The sequence below is a fragment of the Empidonax traillii genome, unplaced genomic scaffold (assembly GCF_003031625.1).
Source record: "Empidonax traillii isolate 1590-97213 ecotype Southwest subspecies unplaced genomic scaffold, ASM303162v1 scaffold889:size374758, whole genome shotgun sequence".
NCBI lineage: Eukaryota > Metazoa > Chordata > Aves > Passeriformes > Tyrannidae > Empidonax > Empidonax traillii.
Genome location: NW_020956082.1, coordinates 246,850 through 267,047, shown reverse-complemented (window position 1 = coordinate 267,047; position 20,198 = coordinate 246,850).

Here is a 20,198-nt window from a genome sequence, read left to right as displayed (position 1 = left end):
CCTTAAAATATTTGTATTTATGGCTTTGGGAGCCACTCCCTGACAGAAACAACACCTGGACCTCAGCAGCTTGCGTAGCAAAGACCAGAGTGCCTCGGTTGTGGCAGGCATAGGCCACTTTGGTTTCCACAGTTGATGAGACCCCCTGGAAGATGATCTTGTCCTGGTTGTTGCCACAGCCGTCGCTCCCCTCAAATCCCCGGACATAGATAACAATGTGCTTCTGGGGGCCTGCCCAGATGGTCCAGTTGCACCAGATGTTGGTTTTAATGTCAGCACGCAGCGGGAGGTAAAACACCCCAGACCCATCCCGAAAGATGAGATGGCAGCTCCTGAGGGGAAAGTACTCCATTGCCCAGGGAGGTCCCAACTCTGACACATCAGAAACACAGAAAAGAAACGTGTAATCAAAGGTCATTATATGCACCAAGACAACATAGATATCACATTTACAGGAGAACTGTAAATTGCCACAGAAGAGGCACCATTTCAGACCCTCTCTTGCTGCAAGGTTTCTATAGTTTCAGCCCCTGGAGCCACATATCCACTCTACAATTGGAGCTGAGCTTCTGTGAGGGGCTGCACAAAGCAGACCCAATGCCAGCCAGCCCCAAGACAGACTCACCAATGGCCAAAGCCAAGCTCATCATCAATAGTTGCAGCGCCTCGAGAATAACATAATTAAGTAGGGGAAAAAATCTGCTGCACAAAAGTAGACAGAAGGAAGAAGTGGACTGTGTGAGAGAAACAACTCTGCAGACACCAAAGTCAGCGCAGAAAGAAGGGAAGAAGGGGCTCCAGGCACTGAGCAGAGGTTCACCTGCAGCCCATGAAGGACTGCACCCTGTGGAAGGGACCCACACTGGAGCATGGGGCAGAGTGTGAGGAGTCCTCCTCTTGAGGAGGAAGGAGCAGGAGAGAATGTGTGAAGTGACCACAGCTCCCATTCCCTGTCTCCCTGCACCTCTCGGGGCAGGGGAGGAGGTAGAGAAACCAGGAGTGAAGTTGAGCCTAGGAAAAAGGAAGGGATAGGGGAAAACTGTTTTTAAGATTTGGTTTGATTTCTCATTTCCTATTCTGATACGACTGATAATAAATTAAAGTGATTTCCCTGAGCTGAGTCTGGTTTGCCCATGACAGGAATAGGCAAGTGATCTCTCCCCATCCTTATCTCAACCCACAAGCCTTTTGTTATATTTTTTTTCTCCCCTGTCCCACTGAGCAGGGGAGTGAGAGCAGCTCTGGTGGGCACCTGGTGTCCAGAAAGGGTCAACCCACCACACTTCTCCCCAGAGAGCAGGTTATGATGGCAAGGTGGAGACTGCAGGTAAAAGACACAGCCTTGGCCTTGCCCTCACCAAGTACTTCTGGCCTTCTGAAGATGGGCTACACCAAAATTCAGTGTACTGGAAGACCTACCAGCATGTTTCTGTTGCTGTCCTGGTATCTGGGTGTTTCTGGATACATCAGAGGGATCCCAAGGCTTTTGGTCTCTTGATAGTGTTCCTTCCCATGGGGCTGCAGGAAGATCAGGATGTGCAGGAGTGGTGCTGAAGGAGACAGTTCTTTGCTGTGATGAGTGGCAAGGTGGTGAAGGGCAGACCATCTCCTGTCCTCCTGGGCTAGCTGGGGACATGTCCACCTTTCGCCTGGGACTGACAAGGTCCAGATCCAAAGCAGCTGGTAGAGAGGCCACCTCGGACACAGGTTCCATTTGTGGAGGAAGAGGTGCTTCAGGGATTAAATTCATAGAGCCAAAGTCTACAGGGACAGGTGCTGTGCTGGAGGTCACCAGCAGAGGGGTTGTTTCTGCCCCTGGGGCAGCCATGGGGGTGAGAGGATGCTCCAGCCCTGCTGGCAAAGTGTGTGCAGCCAGCCCGGGCTGTGCAGCTCCGTCGCTTTGGTCGTCACAGCTTTGTACACCTGAGGAATACACACGAACTTTCTCAGCAGCTGGACAGTCACGTGTTTGGGCATTTGGGGGAAGCTTTCTGTTTGTAGGGTCCAAATGCAGGACATGACTGCTCTGGCCATGCAAATGAGGATGCTCTTGCAGGATGTCCCATGGTGCTGTGGGGAGCAGCACTGTTTTCCTCCTGACAACACCCCTAGAGCTTTCCAGAGGGGAAATACCCCTGAGCTTTGTATGTTGGAGGCCAGTTGTTCCCAGCTCAGATTTAGATGTGGACAAGTGCCTTAAACTGCTTTGGCAGCTTGGGCTTCTCTCAGGTAGCAGATTCAAGTGGTCCTTGTTTACCACTTCATAAGGGCTGCTCAGGCTGGGCGTCAGGCCTTGTGCAAGGCCATCGGCTTCACTGCTCGCTGTGCCATCAGCTGGGATGCTCAGATGGGGATGGCTTTCACCCTCCTCCAAGCTGACTGTGCTGAGCTGCTGGTTCCTGGTGGTACCTGCGCTTTCTTGGCTTTCCCCTCTGCCAGGGGACACAGATTGCGAGTGTGCAGCCGAGTCCAGGCAACTGGTGCGTGTTGGTTTAATAGTAAATTGTAGGTCACCCAGACCTTTTGGCTTCAGGGTAGTGCTCAGGACAGACTGGCTGTTCTCCAGACTCACACCTGCTGGCTGCAAAAGAGGTTCTGCTGCGTGCAAGGCACCAAGCAAAGGAGTTTCCAAAAGCACACTTGAAAGCCTGTGCCTATAGCCAAAACCCTCAGTGATGTCCCCACTCACAGAGAGACTCTGCCCCCAGCTGTCCTGTGCTGCAGTGGGAATTATACCCTCAGGTTTTCCTGTGCCTTGAGCTTCCTGAACCCCCGGCATCTCAGACCCCAGCTCACCAGGAGTTTTTGTTTCCAGAGGCAGCATCTTTGCACGTCCACATGGGATAAGCTCAATAGGACTTCCCACAGCCATAGTATTCAGAGTGATCCCTCTTTCCTGCATCAGCTCACCACCTAGCACTGCGGTCTTGCCAAGTCTCATGGTGCTAAACGCGGTTGAAAAGCCCAGCGTACTTCTAAGGTTTTCAACCCAGCCAGACTGAAAAATACTGTGTTGCTTTGGTAGTTTCGGAGCAGGAGTTTCAGAAGTAATATGATCTTTGGAGGAAGATTCACCTTCCTGGTCTTGGAAGATGTAGTATTTCCCTTTAAACTGTGCATCTCTGCAGTTTGGCAAGTACCTCTTCAGCAACACAACGTGGACAGCCTGAGCAAAGGTGGCAAAAACATGCATCTCCTTTTTCCAGCAAGAATAAACAACACTGTTTTCCACCAGTGAAGAAACTCCTTCAAATAGAATTTTGTCCTCATTTTTGTTGCAGTCCTCCTTAGTGTTAAAGCCTTGAATATAAATTATTATGTGCTTTCTGGAGCCAGCCCAGATTGTCCAGTTGCACCAAAAGCTTATGGGGAAATCACCACGGTATGCTGGAGGAGAGAACTCCCCATACTTGTCCTTCAGAATTCTATGGCAGCTTCTTATAGGCACATATGCCAATAGCCAGGGAGACTCTGGAAGACAAGAAGCAACAACAAAGTTTTCCCCCATTCCCTGTTCCAGAGTTACCAGTCCTTATTACCAGAGGTTATTTTAAAGTCACTCTTTTTCCCGTTATGGTACCTCCTTCTCCCATTTGCCAATCAAGGTGCAGATCCATCAGCAGAACAACACGCAAGTAACTCCGTGTCAAGTCTGGGGGGCGAGGCCACCTGAGCTTGCACCCACACACAGCCTGGGGTGTGCCTAAAATGGCCAACCCTTCCAGCCCAAGTGACTGTTTCCATCCACACCTGCCAGCAACCTACCCCAAACTTCTGCCCCATCAGTGCTCGCCCCACCTGTGTGTGCCACTCCAGAGTACTTGGAAAGCTGGAGAAGCCCTAGCTGCCACCACCACCTCCTGCTCCATGTGGAGCCAGGCTGTACCCTCACTGCTACCACCCTGGAGCAGGGCACTCTCATGCTTTAAGCCCCCCTGCCACAGCCATGCAGGAGCACAGAAGTCCCAGCACAGCGACACAGTGGGTGCTACTTGTCCCTGGAAGGCAGCTTCTCATCTGCAGGATTAGGCTATTTAGGTGTCAAAACTAAAGGCTCAGGGAATTGCCACACCTGGGCGAGTTACAAAAGCAGTGAGTGCACTGTTACATTTGGTTTCAACACACAGGTGATGTTTGTTGTTTATACACAGACATGGGAGATAAAGCTCTCCTGAAGGTGTTTTCAATCTCTTTGCTTTAAAGGGCTCAGCCAAGCCAGAAGCCCTTAAAGCCTCAGTAGGATAAGCAATATTAGTATCTTGTCAAAGTGTGAAGCGCCTTCCCTTAAGCAGGAAGAAATACAGTGTTTTCCAAAAACACCATCTCAAAGCTAGAAGAGTCACAGGTTCATAATAGGTTTACCCTACAGGAGCACAAATAAAGTTTGGGTTGAACTTTTGCTACTTGTTTTAATTGCTGCAGTGCATTGCTCCTGCCTCCAGGACCTGCCCTGTGGTACGGATTTGGCAGCCAAAGGATAGTGGCACAGGTTCTCTCCCACACTAGCAGTGATTTCACCTCTCCCCAGCACCCAATACTGATCAGCCACAACCCCTTCCCTCTCCATACCACCTCAGGGCCTGACTTTCCACACCGCTTATTGTTGGCTTGAGGTACCCAACTAATTCTGAGTAGAAGAAGAAACTGGTGTGGGAATTAACTCTTACCTGGTTTAACCTTCCGATATTTCTGAGAGGATCCCTGTGCCTATAAAAAAGAGAGAGTCCTGTTGCAGATCCAAGTACCATTGCCCATGCCTATAATGCTGCTCAGAGAAATGGCATTCCAAGCCTGATAGGAAGGGAGCACCAAGTCCACCACGGTGGATTGAGGTTTTGCCTGTACCTGGACCAAGCCCCAAGACCACTTTGTTTACTCCATGTGATAATAAATATTCATCCCTCCCTATGTCCAGAAGAATTGCCCAATTTACACAGTTGGACCACAGCCAATACAAAACCACCTCCAAAACACAGCAAGAAAAGCCCAGCTGTGCTTTAATCCCTTAGAGGCCACACAGAGGAGAGAAGGATTTGTAAGCAGGCAGGACATTGCACCCAAGAAGAGCGTTTCCTGCAGGCAACTGAGTCCCCTCTTCCCATCACTCACCCCTGGAGCAGCATCAGCAGCATCAGAGTAGGACTTCAGCATCACCCTGGGAGCCTGCCCACCAGCAGCTGGGCCCCACACCCCAAGCAGCAGGAGCAGGGCAAGGAGCAACAGGGAGGGCAAAGGCTTCATGGCAGAGATTTACCAGAGGCACAACATTGAAATGAGACCACAAAAAAGAGAAAGGAGGGGGAAAAAAAAAAAAAAAAAACCAAGACCAAATCCAACAGTTCTCCCCTCCCTAAAATAACCCACCAGAAAGAGTAAATGTGGGATCACCACCTTCCCCAGCCTCTCTCCAAAACACAACCCCCTAGTAGAGAGGCTGGCCTACCCCCCCCTCACTCATATATGGCCCTGCTGCACCTGTGACAGCAATTAGCTAATCAAAGAAATGAGGCCAGCTATCACTTGTTAGGGATATACTTGCCCTTTCAATTTGCTGTCCAACTATTCTTTCTTTGCTGCGTGTTTGGGTGAGAAGGCATTTGTCCATTTATAACACATAATGCTATAACCTGGAATTAAAGTGATGCTGACACCCCAACGTGACACAGAAGGTGCTTGATGTCTTAAAAAAAAAATTAAAAATATTCAATTACTGAAATACAAGCACCTTCTCTCCTCATCTACACTTACTGAAGTGTGGAAAGCAAATGGCCTGGGTGATGACGTATAAATTATTAGATGCTTAAAATTCTTTCAGTTGTAATAATCAAGTTGTCATTAGGGGCCACACAGATTAGGCAGTTTGGCTGCTTGACACGTGGCTTTGACAGTATTCCCTTTAAAATGTCAATCATCACTTAGCAAAATAAAATAAAACTTCCTTTTTTTTCTTCTAGTCATCATAGCTTGACAGGCTGATAGATGTTCAGGGACAAATGTTTTTTGTGGGTTTTATGTGGGTCAAAACAAGCAGTGCATCAGACCATCCCAGTCACCTGGGTTTTCAGCAAGCAACTGCATCCCAGCTCCCAGTTTTTAAGCTTTTCTGCTCATTCCAGTGCAGTAACAATGACCAAAAGTACAGTGAGAGCCTGTTCATTCTTGCAGCAGCACAACCCTCTTCCTCCCACAGCCACTTGTCTGTAACTACACATGTTCAAAGTGATCCTAAATCCCCTCTTGTTGTCCCATGGCAGGTGTGGACAAACCTACAAAACCCCTTCCACACTCATCATAAAACACAGAATCTTGGAAAAACACTCCAAGACCATCGAGTCCAACCATTAACTCAACACTGTCAAGCCCACCACTGAAGCATGTCCCTGAGCACCACATCTACACAACTTTTGAATCCCTCCAGATATGGAGTCCTTGTCCTTATGGGGAACTTCAACCTGCCAGATGTTAGCTGAGAACACCACACAGCTGGCATCAACAGGTTCTAAAGATTCCTAAAACACCTGGATGATAATTTCATGGTACAAAGTACTAAGAGAGCTGACTAAGATGCCTTCCTTGATTTGTTGCTTGTTAACAGAAAGGGTTTAATGAGTGATGTGGTGATCAAAGGCCACCTTGGCCACAGTGATCATGAAGAAACCGAGTTTAAAATCTCTGTTGACAGGAGGAAAAGACCAGCAAAACCTCAATCCTGGACATGAGGAGAGCAGACTTCAGGCTGCTCAGGGAACTAGTGAGTAAGGGCTCCTGGGAAAACACTTTTGAAGGTGGTGGGGTCTGTCAGCACTGGGGTCCATCAGTGCTGGCCACTTTTCAAGCACCACCTCCTAAGGGCACAGGAACAGACAATTCCCAAATATCAGAAATCAAGCAGACAAGGCAGAAGGCTGGCTTGGCCGAGCAGGGATCTTCTTCTGGAACTATGGCAAAAATGAAAGGTGTATGCTTAGTGGAAGCAAGGCCAGGTGATGTGAGAGGAATACAGAGATGCTGTTCTCCACTGTAGGGAGAAGATCCATGCAGCCAAAGCTCAGCTGGAATTGAAGCTGGCCAGCAACGTGGGGGGTTTAAAAAGAGGGTTTTAAAATACATTAAAGGAAAAGGCAATGCAGCCTATTACAGGGTGAGGATGGTCACCTCACAAACAGGGAAACAGATAAGGCAAAGACTAATGCATTCTTTGTCTCTGTCTTCAACACTAATAACAAACTGAGGGGGTCTTGGTTCACTGAGCTGGAGGACCATTCCAGTGAGAATGATAAACCCCCAGTTGACTCTGATCTGGTGCTCCAGGTGGACCCCCATAAGTCTATGGGGCCTGATAGGATTCATCTGAGAATATTCAAAAAGCTGGCTGGTGTCATTGTGAGGCCTCTCTCAATGATTTTTGAACTGTCTTGGGAATCTGGAGAGGTCTCAGTTGACTGGAAGCTGGCTAACATTGTCCCAGTTTTCAAGAAGGGCAAGAAGGATGACCCTGGAAACTACAGGCCTGTCAGTCTCACTTCAGTGACTGGTAAATTATGGAGACGATTATTCTGGGAGGTATTGACAAACACCCGAAGGACAACACAGTCATTGGTCACAGCCAGCACAGCTTCATGAGGGGAAAGCCCTGCTTGTCAAACCTAATTTCCTTTTATGACAAGGTAACCCACCCAGTTGATCCAGGGAAGACAGGTGATATAATCTTGGATTTCTGTAAAAGCTTTTGATACCATTTCTCACCGGATCCCTCTGGACAACATGTCCAGCACACAGCTGGATAAACATGTCATGTGATGGGGACCCTGCTGCAAAACAGGGAGGTCCCCAAGGTATCATCTGGTTTGCAAGGAGAACAGGAGCATTTGTTCCATTTTAGCTTAACAGATGGTAAAGCAGAGATGGTGAAATAAATCGTAAGGCCAAGATTATTTTTTACTTGCTCATATGTAAGTATTAGAGTGAGGAATTTTAATGTGCAGGGAGGTTTTTTGTTTGGTTGGTAGCAATTCTTTGAGTTTCATCCTATTTCTGTAAAAACATAAATTACCCATTAGGATGTTTGGCCCTTTTGACTGAATCCTCATGCTCAGCAGTTGCTGATTCTTACTTATTGTGGGCACACCTGGACCAAGATTATGGTGGGCATGTTCACGCTGGTCCTATGCCAAGTTGCACAAACTCCACACCATGGGGCCAAAAAACCCTAATTGCATGTCTCAGCCTTTCTACCAGCTCCTCCACTCCTGATTTCTTAGGATGGGGTTGAATCTCTCCCCGGATCAGCTGAGAGACTCCACATGACCTTCAGCAGCCAAGCAGCTCCGCAGGCTGCTAAGGCACCAGAGCTGGCCACAGCTTCTGAGAGGGACACAGCCACCTTGGGGGCTGCCAGTGTGGACAGTCAACAAAATTAAGCTGATTTCAGCAAGTGCTCAAATTTCCACCCCCCCCCCCAGGCAGCATGATGTCCTAGGAGCTCCTACTTACAACTCCTCTGCTGTCATTTCTAGAGGCACCATAGACTGTCTGAGAGCTTAGGACAGATAAATTTACCATCTGCCTCCCTCTAGCGATTGCATTGCTGAATAAAGAGAAAGCAAAAATCACGCTGGGCTGGAGTTACTTCTTTTCTTTCTTAGGAAATCAAAGTAACTGAACACTTTCATTTTTTCCTGTTGCTTATTCACGGTTCTCTTATGCATCAAAAGTGAGTGGGAAGAAGTAAAAGAGGATGGGAAATTAGGATTTTGCTTGTTGCCTCACTAAATAGGGTAACTAAGTCCCAAAACAAAGGGCAACATGGATGTCAGCTAAAAGCTGCTGCAAAACAAACATTTTCTATCAAAGATGAGAATATTTTTTAGGAAGAATTATAACATCACTTTTTAGATAAGGTTGGTTTTGGTTGGTTTTGTTTTGTTTTGTTTTTTTAAACAGGTTTCAAAAGCTGTGTTATTGTTTAGAGCTTAGCAAAGGTCCCAGTGAAATTCCAGGGACTCATCCAGGGTGCCCATCTCAGCAGCTCCATCCTTCTAAGTGAGCTGACAAGGGCTCTGCTTGCAAGGGCTGCTTTATTATTTATATATACATTATGCAGAATGAGATCCCTGTATTTAGTGACCAGAGATAAGCATCAGGTTAAGTCCCATTTCTTTTTGTCACTCATTAGCCAGATTGAATTTAGGTCTGTTGGGGACAAAGATGCAATTATGCTCTTAGATATAATTAAACAGAAGGGATTTCTCAGGAGCTGATGTTTTCCTTAAATAGGGAGCTGGCTTTCCTTGATCACTAGTTGCTCCTCATTGATTCAGCTTCTTATCCTCTGGATCATGCTCAGGGATGTTTTAAATGAGTGACACCATCACGATCCAGCTTATCATGGTGAGTGTTTTACCCATGTTGATGGTGAACTGTGAAACTGCTATATAGTTTAAACTTTGCATTTTGTGGCATTTGTATAGACTAACAGCACAGATTGTACACCTGCAAGATTTGTGAGAAGAGGAGTAGCATAGGAGGGATAAAATATTTTTTCCTCTGGGCTTTCTGAAGCCTTCAAGGCACCTATTCCTTCTTTATCTCAACCTGGGAGTACATGGACACTATCATTTAACCTCAGTGGGAGAATGCTATAGGATCCATATCACCTTGACTTAAAGATTTCCACTGTTGTCACTGTTGTCACAACTGAGCTGTGGCAGGCTTGGTTAGACCCACTACTGCATCCACAAAACAAGAGCTGCTGGTCCTGACCCACTTCTGACCTCCTACCTCACCTCAAAGGATGCTCCTGCTCCCCAGAGAAGCAAAAGCGGTTGTACCAACACCTACACCTGGCTCGTACTGCAGCTGGAAAGGAGAAATCCAGATGAAAACCAGTATTGCTCAAAAAAAAAAAAATAAAACCCACCAAGAAGTCCAAGTTTAACACCCATGTTGCAACATCTTGTTTAGCCCATGACGGCATCCTCAGGTGTTGGCACTAATTTTTTTTCCCCATGTGATTATCCTATAACAGGGGAACTCATCAGGTGCATCCTGCTGCCAGAGAGAGCACTTAACACTTTGCTGTGGCACTTCAGCTCATTAGCAAGGCAGGAAAAACATCCCTGCTTTTTCCTTTTTTTTTTTTTTTTTTTCCTTGCAGGGTGACTTTTCTCGCTCCTTCAACATGAGGACTCAGAGCAGCCACAGCTGCTGCCTGGCAGGTCCAGGAAAGCTGACTGCAACCAAAAAAGATAAAAGGTGGATTTAGAGGTGGTTCACCTGGCGATGAGAAGGACAGAGCAGCCATCATCATGGCCAGGGATTTATGCCTTCTAGTCTCTCCTGGCAGGGGCAGACATTGTCCTTCTGCCTCAGAGCAGTCAGGCAAGAGGGTTGATGGCCATCTCTTCGACACCATACGATTCCAAAGCCAGGCTCACTTGGGAGGAACAGCTCTAGAGGACCTGGGAGGACCTGCATACTGTAGGGCATGGGCAGGTTCATCCGATTCCTGGAACAGTTGCCACCTTCTGCACATCCCCAGGAGCAGGAAGAAAAGGCAGAACAAAAACCCTGCGGCAATGATGCCCCACGCCCAGCCAGGCCACAGATTCTGGTGGGAGGAAACCCAGGCTGCAGGCAGCTTTGTGTCCTGCAAACCACTGCAAAACTGATTTATATTAAAAATAAAGAGCACACAATACCGAAGTGGTTGGGGTTTGTCTATTAATCTCTCAATAGTCAGCTGCAAACCTAACAAATCCTCTCAAATAGCAGCAGGGAGCCGTGTCCGAGCTCATTCCTCCCTGCCCCCTTTTACAGCTAAAAATAATCAATAATGACTGCCTGAAACAGGGAGACCTAAGCAATTTGATGGGCTGTGGGATCATGACTCATATTTTTGCTCACACGCTGGCTGGGCACAAAACAAACCATGGGGCTCTGTTTCTCAGCAGCCATGATGGAAAAGCACCTCTGAACCACTAGGCACCTGAACAGAGCTCCCACATCCCCTCCTTTTCCAGTGATCCTGCGGTGGTGCTTTGCTGGAAAGAAATGAAAATAAGACCAACGCAGCCAGGATGAGAGTGGCATTATCCCCCCTGCTTTATGCAAGCAAGGACTAATGGAACCACTTGGGAGCAATAAGCCCTCAGGAGGCAGCTGGGCTTGTTATTCTGCTGGTAATTGCTGTTTTCAGCCACCACAGGCAGCAGAAGGGACTTGTTCCAGGCCCCCTGGGGTGGCAAGAGTGCTGGAGGAGTTTTCCATCCAAATCTCCATCCATAGGGGCCACTTTCCTCCCCAGGCAGCCACCCTGCTCAGGTGGGTCCAGTCTCTCTGGTTCACATCTGTTTTCCCTCAAAAAGCAGCAGCAACACCAAAGGAGATGCCAGCAACAGTCTAACCCACAGTTCCCTCTGCAGGGACCACATTTCAAGAGCCAGTAACAAAAGCTAGCGTTTCCCACCTGGCTCGCTGCTATACTGGCTCCCATCACCTCTGGGGGAGATTGCTGGGGAGGGTAAGATACAGCCTCCTTGTCTCTGTGTTGGCATCACAGACATGGGGAAAGCCCAGTGTCTTAGGGACTTTCCCAGCCTAGCAAAAGAATTCACTATATTACTCTCTTCTGCCCTACAACAGCGTAGCCAGGCCTGGTGGTGACATGATGCCAGCACAGTGGTTCCCAGGGAACGGATGCATTAGCACCTACCCCAGACTTTCAGGATGACTGTACAGCCATAGATCCATGTGCTGAGAAACTCGATTTTTCAGAGGGCAGATCCTCTGTCCCTCACTGCCGCCTTCTTGTGACAGCACAGAGTGGGCGTGAGGTGACTACAACCCTTTGCAGTTCCTCTCCATGTTGGCTCATTATTGCACAGCTGGGGGTGAGGGAGGGGGATCCTGTCCTCTTTATTAAAAAAAAAAAAAAAAATTAAAACACCTGGAAAAAAAAAATTGGCAAAACAGATGCCACTAAGGCTGTGGTCATTGATGTGACTTACTCCCTGCCTCCTGGGAAATGATTGGGTGTCAACGGATTGCTGCACGGGTCCTGTTCTGATGCTGATGCAGGTTCAGTTCAGACTGCTCTTTGCATTGAGCTGTCTCTGTTCCAAGCCAGTGTGACTGGCTCTGCAAAGGGACTGACCCTCACAGCTCTGCATAGGGCTGACAAGCCTGCCTGGTGTCCCGGCCAAACATGCCATGAAGGTTGAGGCCCTAGAAGAGGGATTTTTCTGATGCCCTGGATTGATCCGCACAGCCCCGGTTAGACAAGCTGCTCACTTTCCCTGGGGTAATAATAGTCACTCCACTCAGTCAGGCCTGTTACACACCCCCTTGCTTCTGATACCTCTGTTGGGTAGGAGGCATGGGATGAGATTGCTGAAGCCTTGACCAGACCTGTGCCCCGAGCTGGTGGCAGTGACTGAAGGCCGGTGGTGGTGCCCAAGGGCTGGTGGTGAGTTCTGCAGGGGATGTTCATTGCTCCACATGCAGACAGGCATGGCCAGAGTCAGTGAGCCAACACGTGGTGATTGCCCACACTACATGCATTCAAACATGCTTTGTCTGGGCTGATAAACCCTTCTCTTCCCCTCTCCCTTGGCCCCACCACAGTCAGCAGCTACTCCAGGACTCTGGCAGCGCCGTCGCCTTGCAACTCTCAGCATGGGAAAAGGTTTAAATTCCAACGTGCCACTGATGGCTTCACTGGGCACCTACCGAGTCTGGGACTGAAACCTGCTGGAGCAAGGCAACGGGGATTGCTGGGAAATCCCCCATGGTGGTAGCAAAGAAACTGGTACTGTGAGGATGATGTAGCCAGGAAGTGGTTTAAGAAACAGTGTCGAGGTCTGACTTGAGAATACACCACCACTTTTTCCTCTAATGCCACTAATTGCACATGGTTCTGGAGCATGATGCCTGGTACAGAGCTACCACTTCCTGCTCTTGCTAAAGAGTCTCACACAGCAAAGTGAAGACAAATTTTGAAAATACAACAAAGAAAACAACAGAGAAAATCAGACACACATCCAATTCCTCCAGCTGGATGTTCAAATGATTACGCCAGTAGCATGAATGTCCTCAAAGAACAGACTGAAAGAGCTATCTGAGGGAAAATTCATCTCTCTTCAGCCTGAACTCTCTTTCACTTCTGGCTAATGACCTCACATGAAGGAATCCAGATGTTAGAAACAGTAGTCATGCCAAAGAACTGGCCTGTGTCCATGTGTGACACTTCCCCACTCTCCTGGCTGGATGGGCTGGGAAGGAGGTTGGGAGCAAAAACCCAGTTGAGCAACAGCTTGCATTAGCTGAACAACTGCCAGCAGCCCCAGCAACTCAATAAACCAAGGAGAAAAATCCTACCTGCAGTAAACCAGAATGACGGTTGGTTAAAAAAAAAAATAGGCTAAGCAAATGTTGCAGCCCTTCGTGGCTCTGAAAATTGAAATTAAATTTTAAAAAAGTCAGCAAGAGGTATGCTTGGAAAGGGGATTTGTCAAATGGTAGCGTGGTCACCACTTCTTTAGGTCTGTCTGAAACAACTGGGCTGTGAGTGCCTCTGCTGCCAGAGGAGACAATGCTCCTATCAGCCATCCACGCTGCACCAGGGAGAATCTTGTGCAAGAGATACAACTCTGCAGGACCCAATTCATCTGGTAATTCCTTTACATGTATTTTCAACAAATAGGTTGTTTGCAGTGGAACAGGACCTTAAATCCCCTGGTGAGAATGGTTGGTGTTTCTTAGCCACCAGCACCCACCAAAAATCCCCCCAGTTGGATCATTTGTGCTCGGCTGGGTGTTGCGGGGTTTATTTGTACAAGGCTTTGGGGTCACCAGCCTTGATCTGGATGAAAATGGTTCACCCACTGCCACTCCTGCCCTGGCAGCCTGCTGGCCATGGAGCAGAGGGGCTGAGATAGTCGACTGCATTCTTTAAATGCAGAAGCAGTTTGACAGCCAGGTTTATGGCAAAGGGTCCTAATGAAAAGCAGCTGCCTCATGTCTGTGAACAGGATTGTCTGTGCAGCATTTTGCCCTACTAGAGCAAAATCAGAAGATAGGAATTTTCTTTGTATGTAGGGACTTTCAGTCTCAAATCCAAACTTTACTGACACGCCAGCACCTTTGGTTGGAGGGGGAGGGTTTAGGGACAGTAAGATGTTGAAATAATTTATTCAAATGTGTTCTTTGCGACTTAAAGCCCCCGAGGCTTTGTTTTGCCCACATCACCCTGGCTTTGGTGGGGATCAAAGCCTACAGTGCCTGTTCCTGCCCCACCAGCCTGAATCAGCTCCCAGCACCACTGGGATAGGAGCTGCCAGGCAAAACCTCTGGCTGCCACCGCACCAGCATTTGGGGACAATGTCCCTCCCATGTAAGTGCTCAGTCAGGGTAGCACTGGTTTGGAAGACAACTTGTATCTGAACACATCTGCAAAAAACTCAGCACAGAGCAGTCAGGTTACCTCAAACAGTCTTAAATACCTTCCCTTGCCCCAGCAACTGTGTAAAACCCTCTAGCAAGAGAGATACACTTTACATCACACAAACCTCTTTACTCCCACCCTTCCCTCGCTCTCCCAGGCTGGTTTCTCTTCCAGGTGCCTCCTTGTTGGCCTCCCCATGCTCTTGCTGGTGGCCCATCCCCAGCTGGGTTTGTGTTGTGCAGCCACAGATAAACCCATCTTAACTTTCCTCATTGAGCAGGCACTCATTCCAGTGAAAACTCATCCATGCCGTGAAGTGAGTGTAAGCTGGGGTGTCTGCCCAAGCCTAAACATTACCATCCAGAACAGCAGGTACTCCAGCAGTCAGTGGATGGGGACACAGATGGACAGAGCAGCAGAAGCCCATGTGAGAAGTGAGGAGCATTGCTGGGGGAAGGTGTGGGGGGGGGGAGGGCAGCTTGCCCATCCCATCCCACCCCATCCCATCCCTCTGGGCACCAGGGCAAAACACCTCTCCATTTCCAAGTGGCCTTTCCTTCCCAGGTGGTTACACAGCCAACAAAACCAGCTTAGAAATGGCATTTACTACTTTCACCAACTGTACAGGGGAAGGAAGGAATGAGAACCTAAGCATTACTGATGTAAACCTCAAGTATTAGGTTAATAGTAGAAATGCAAGCACTGAGAAAAGCCACCACTGAGTGACACCAGCTTCCTCCCTTTCTCTGCTCACTTCATCTCACTCAAGGAGTTGGCACGTTGTCTGCAGAGCCAGAGTTAGTCTTGCTTCAAAAGCCTGAGCTTTAGGACTGTCATTCTGGGGAGCTTCATGACAGCCGGTCAAAGGACAGCCCAATTGTTTTGTCCTGCTCTGCTCTGCACCTCACCTCGAGTTCTGTGTGCAGTTTTGGGCACCACAATGTAAAAAAAGACATTAATTTATTAGAGAGCATCCAAAGGAGGGGCCCTGAAGATGATGAAGGATCTGGAGAAGAAGCCTTATGAGGAGCAGCTGAGGTTACTTGGTTTGTTCAGCCTGGAGTAGACCATGGGGAGACCTCAGTGCAGTTACAACTTCCTCATGAGGGGAAGTGGAGGGGCAGGCTCTGATCTCTTCACTCTTGTGACCAGTGACAGGACTCGAGGAAAGAGCATGAAGCTGAGTCAGGAGAAGTTTACACTGGATATTAGGAAAATGTTTTTCCCCCAGGGGGTGGTTGGGCACTGGAATAGGATCCCCAGGGAAGTGGTCGCAGCACCAAGGCTGACAGAGTTCAAGATTCATTTGGACAACATTCTCGGGCACCTGGTGGGATTCTTGGGATGTTGGACTCAGTGATCCTGATGGGTCACTTCCAACTCAGCATATTAGACAGCAACTGAGATCACAAAGTAAACGACCACTGCCTACATGCGATGGCTTGTTGTGAAAATGAGGAAAATCATTATCTTCTGTGAAGTTATTATAGAGTTGATGTTCTTGCATGTTATACTGCAGGCAATTGCTAGAAATTCTGTATATTAAGGAAACAAAGATTTCTGGGCTGGCTCCTGACAACACTGCTAAAGGTGAACATCAGAACCGGCGCCAGGTCAGGCCAGTGGTCCATCCAGCCCTGTCACACCTCCAACAGCAGTTATGAACAAAGGAACAGGGAAGAGCAAGAAGAAGATGACTATTTAAGTTACTGTCTTATGCTTACCTGCTGGGACCAAAGATGGTGGGTAAGGAAGACAGTCCAAATAACAGAGGTCTAATTTCTGTTACAGACCATTTGGCTCTTCTCAAAACCGTGCCTCTCTCAAATATTTACTCTCATAGCAGGTATCAACATGTGCCCAAGAGGTTGGGGACAAAAATTGTTCACTGAGTTATTATCTATATTTATGCAGCTCATCTCGGATGCTCTTTTCCTCAGCAGTTTCATGAGTCAGTGTGGAAGCATCCTGGAGCTGAGTTACAGAACCCAGTTTTTATTGTTTTCCCCCCAAAAAATGTCAGCCTAGGAGGATATGACACAGCTGGTAAGAGCACTTGAGCTCTTCTCTTTATCCTGTTCCTAAACACCAAACTATTTTTCCTCCCAGGGTATGTTTATGAAGATTTTCAAATCTTAACGTGAAAAAAAATTCCCTGGAGTAGAGGCTAGCATCATGCCAGATCATTATAAAAGACAAATTCCAGATACTGAGATATTCAAAACAGATCAAAATAAAAGGAAGAAACTCAGGGAGAATTTAAAAAGCAGTAGGTGGGAGAGATGTTTAATATAAAGTTAAAGCAGCACTAGTTCATTCAAGCAAGTGCTGGGTGACTCAACGAAATGGTGGTTGTGCTCTTTTGCACGATTTGGGCCCTTTCCTTTCACCCATCTCCCTTCTGGGAATAGAAACAGTAACATCACCCCTGAAGCACAATGTTTATCTGCTCACTCTCACAGAACTACACCAACACGGGTGCTCTAGTGTCTGTTCAGCCCCCAGAGATATGCAAGGTGTAAACATGTCTCTAGAACTAAGCTATGCACGGTGTTTTTGAAACCACTGCGCTTCACTTGAAATCATGGACAAGATACAGAGGCGGGGGGAAAGTGGGGAAGTCTCTCAAATATTTCTGTGCATGAGTTTTCCACCAGTATTTTCATCGGGTGTTCTGTTGGGATGCAGGAGGGGGCCGAGGTTCCTGCCAGGTTTGCTGTGGGCTGTGAAATCCTTCCAGTTCAGATGGCCTTGGCTGCCCCTCAGTGAAGGGCAGACCCTTCACTTACAAAAAACACTCCCACACCAAGCTTTTTTATCTGTAATTACCCCCCCTCCCTCCCCTTCTCCTCTGCAGAGGGGCACAGGAAGTCATTTTGGCAAGACCCAGCCGACCAGAGGCAGGCGAAGTGCCATCATTTCCTGCTTCATTACAGGAGTGATGCAGGTCTGAAACCATGCTGGCCTCTAACCCCTTTTCTGAGCCCGGTGAAACTGGGAGAGGTGATGACTTTATTGTTTGGGCTTCTCCTATTTACTGCAGCGCTTCAGGGTACAACCCCGCACGTTCATCAGTTAGGAGGGTAAAGAGCAACTCTGTCGGGTTACGCAGGAGCCTCCTCTCCAGACAGACACTTTGGGGATGGATGTAAGTAGGATACAAAGATGTATCTTCTCTAGAATAAATCCCACGTAGCAAATGTGGCTTAAGGATTTCCTGAAGGAACAGCTGCGCTGTGCACAACAACCATGGACACAGCTGTGGTCTGAGAGCCTCCCTATCCCCGTTTGACCTCTGCAATCTCCTGCAGAGATCAGAGTTCATCCATATGCTCTCCTGGTTTAGATGAGGAGGTTAAACTGTGGCAACTCCCGTTGCTTCTCTAGGCAGGAGGCACAGGGCCTCGGAGAGTTACCCAACACAGAATAAACAGGGAGGTAATTCCATCAAATGCCTTCATTGTTTGGAGGCACGAAAGGCAAAGGACTGAATCACAGATGTGGAGAACAAAGAACTCTTCTAATTATTAAGTACCATTACAAACTTCAGTGCAAAACTGATCCGTGTAATTAGGTCAGTATCAATTACCCTGAGCGAATGATTCAGATCTCTCTAGCATTAAACACCAGCTACATACAACAAACATCCTAAAGCAGGGAAAATCCTGAAGACACCACCTGAGAACAAGCAAAAATAAATCCAGGAATGGATATTACACTCTTACCTACTCAGCTTTGCACAGACCAGGATGTCCATGTTCTCTCCTGCCCTAAAACACACTCAGAGTAGGCAAAAAGCACATGCAGGTATGAGAGGGCCCTCTCATGTGCTGGAACTGCCTGAGAAGTAGAATAAAGGAACAGGCCTCATCTGAGATTTAGTGCATTGGGTCCGTGCCTTCTCCCAAGACACAGGCACATATTTCACTTTACTTCCTAGCAGGCAGCTGCAACTCCATCACAAGGATAGCTCAGGCAACACAGAAGAGAGCTGGGAAATATAACAAATTCCGGCATAAGCAAATGTGACTTCGGTGTAGCAAATACTAGGAAGTCAGTTCCAAACCTAGATCAAACATGACTAGTTTTGAAAAATTCTGAGATGCTTCAATTAGAGTTCAAAGAAAACCCCTCCATAACCCCCCACTGTGGCATTAACCTTCCAGCAGCTCTGAACCCCATTTTCTCACACTTAATATTCTTTCATTTCTAGCTAAAATGGTCCATCTTGCTTTCCTGTGAGGAAAAAAGTGCAGGAATTAAAAATCAGGAAGCTAGAGCAGAAAAAACGGATAATCAGCACTGAATAAGAACTGCTGACATGTATCACATGCCAAGGTATACCTCATGGAGGAAAAACACCCTGTTCAGTGCATCATGTAACCACTGAGTACACATAAAACTTCAATTTTTCCTGCCATACTTTGTTACTGAGAGATCACAAGGGCATCAGGTTTAAGTTGTATCACTGATGGCTGCACCAGCAACACCCACTGGGTATGGTCCATTCCAGAAAGATAACAAGGGTACCCTTCGTGCTAAACCCACATGCCCTACGGATTCTGGGGGGCAACACTTCCCTGGAAGCTCATTTTCCTCTGGGAAGAGTAATCAGTAGCACCGCAGGCTGTTACTGAGTAGGCACAGACTGTGCAGGAGATCTGGGGTAGCACCCTGTACACACTTTGTAGTCTCACACTGTTCCCACAGGTCTGGCAGAACAAAGTGTTTGGCTCAAAAGCCAAGCTGCCACCCCACAAGTAAATTTTTCAACCTTTTAGGCACAATTCACAGGCTTTGATAAGGGCAGATAAGTCCACTCTAAACTGCAAGGTGGGGAGGAGGGAGCTGATTTTCTCATTCTTGGAGTGCCAGATACAGAATGTTCATACAGCACATAACTATGTTGCCAAGCTCTTTGCCAGTGAAGGTTTAAAAAGAGAAAGAGAAAAAAAAAAAAAAAAAAAAAGATAAATTCCTGGAAGATAATCTTGTTGCTTGTCTCTAACCACCATGGTCTAGAAGCACCTTTTAATGATGAAAGGCTCTCATGAGCTACTAGAAGCATTTTGTTCTTCCTCTGAGGGGCTTGAAGACCAATCCAGCCTTGGTTAGACCCAATGACAGCTCTTCCTCAAGTTTACTTTAAAACAATCCAGGTTACATTTATATGGAGAACAGATGACAGCTCTAACAAGAAGAACTAATTCCAACAAGGAACCTCCCTTAAATCTGAAGGACACAAACAAAACTCACCTGTCTTGAAAGTCATCCAATTTCTAGGTATCACAAAGCATGGGTTACGTTTATACTGTCTTGATAGTGATACTCATCATTATCTTCACCTAAGCATCACTACTGCTGATCACCTGGGAGGGTATTAAAACCACATAGGACAGGTTTAAGAAAAGCAATAGCTCACTGGCCTCTCTGGCATTTATTTTTGTTTAAGCCAACTGGTCAACTAACAAGATGATGAAACTTTCAGATCTCTTGGGCAGCTGCCAAACCTATGTCTAAAGCAAAGGAAAGGAAAGGAAAGGAAAAGGAGGCAAATTCCTTTGGTTTTACATCTATTGAAAAAAAACAAAACAAAACAAAACCCTCACTTTCCACTGTGCCTAAATAAGATACCCATCAAAGCAAGGTGTCATTTGTTCCTTCATCTCACCCTATTGTTTCATACCCTGGCAGTTGCTTACCTGAAAGATTTCATAATGTCTGTAATGTCTTCTTCTTCCTGAAGCCACCCTCC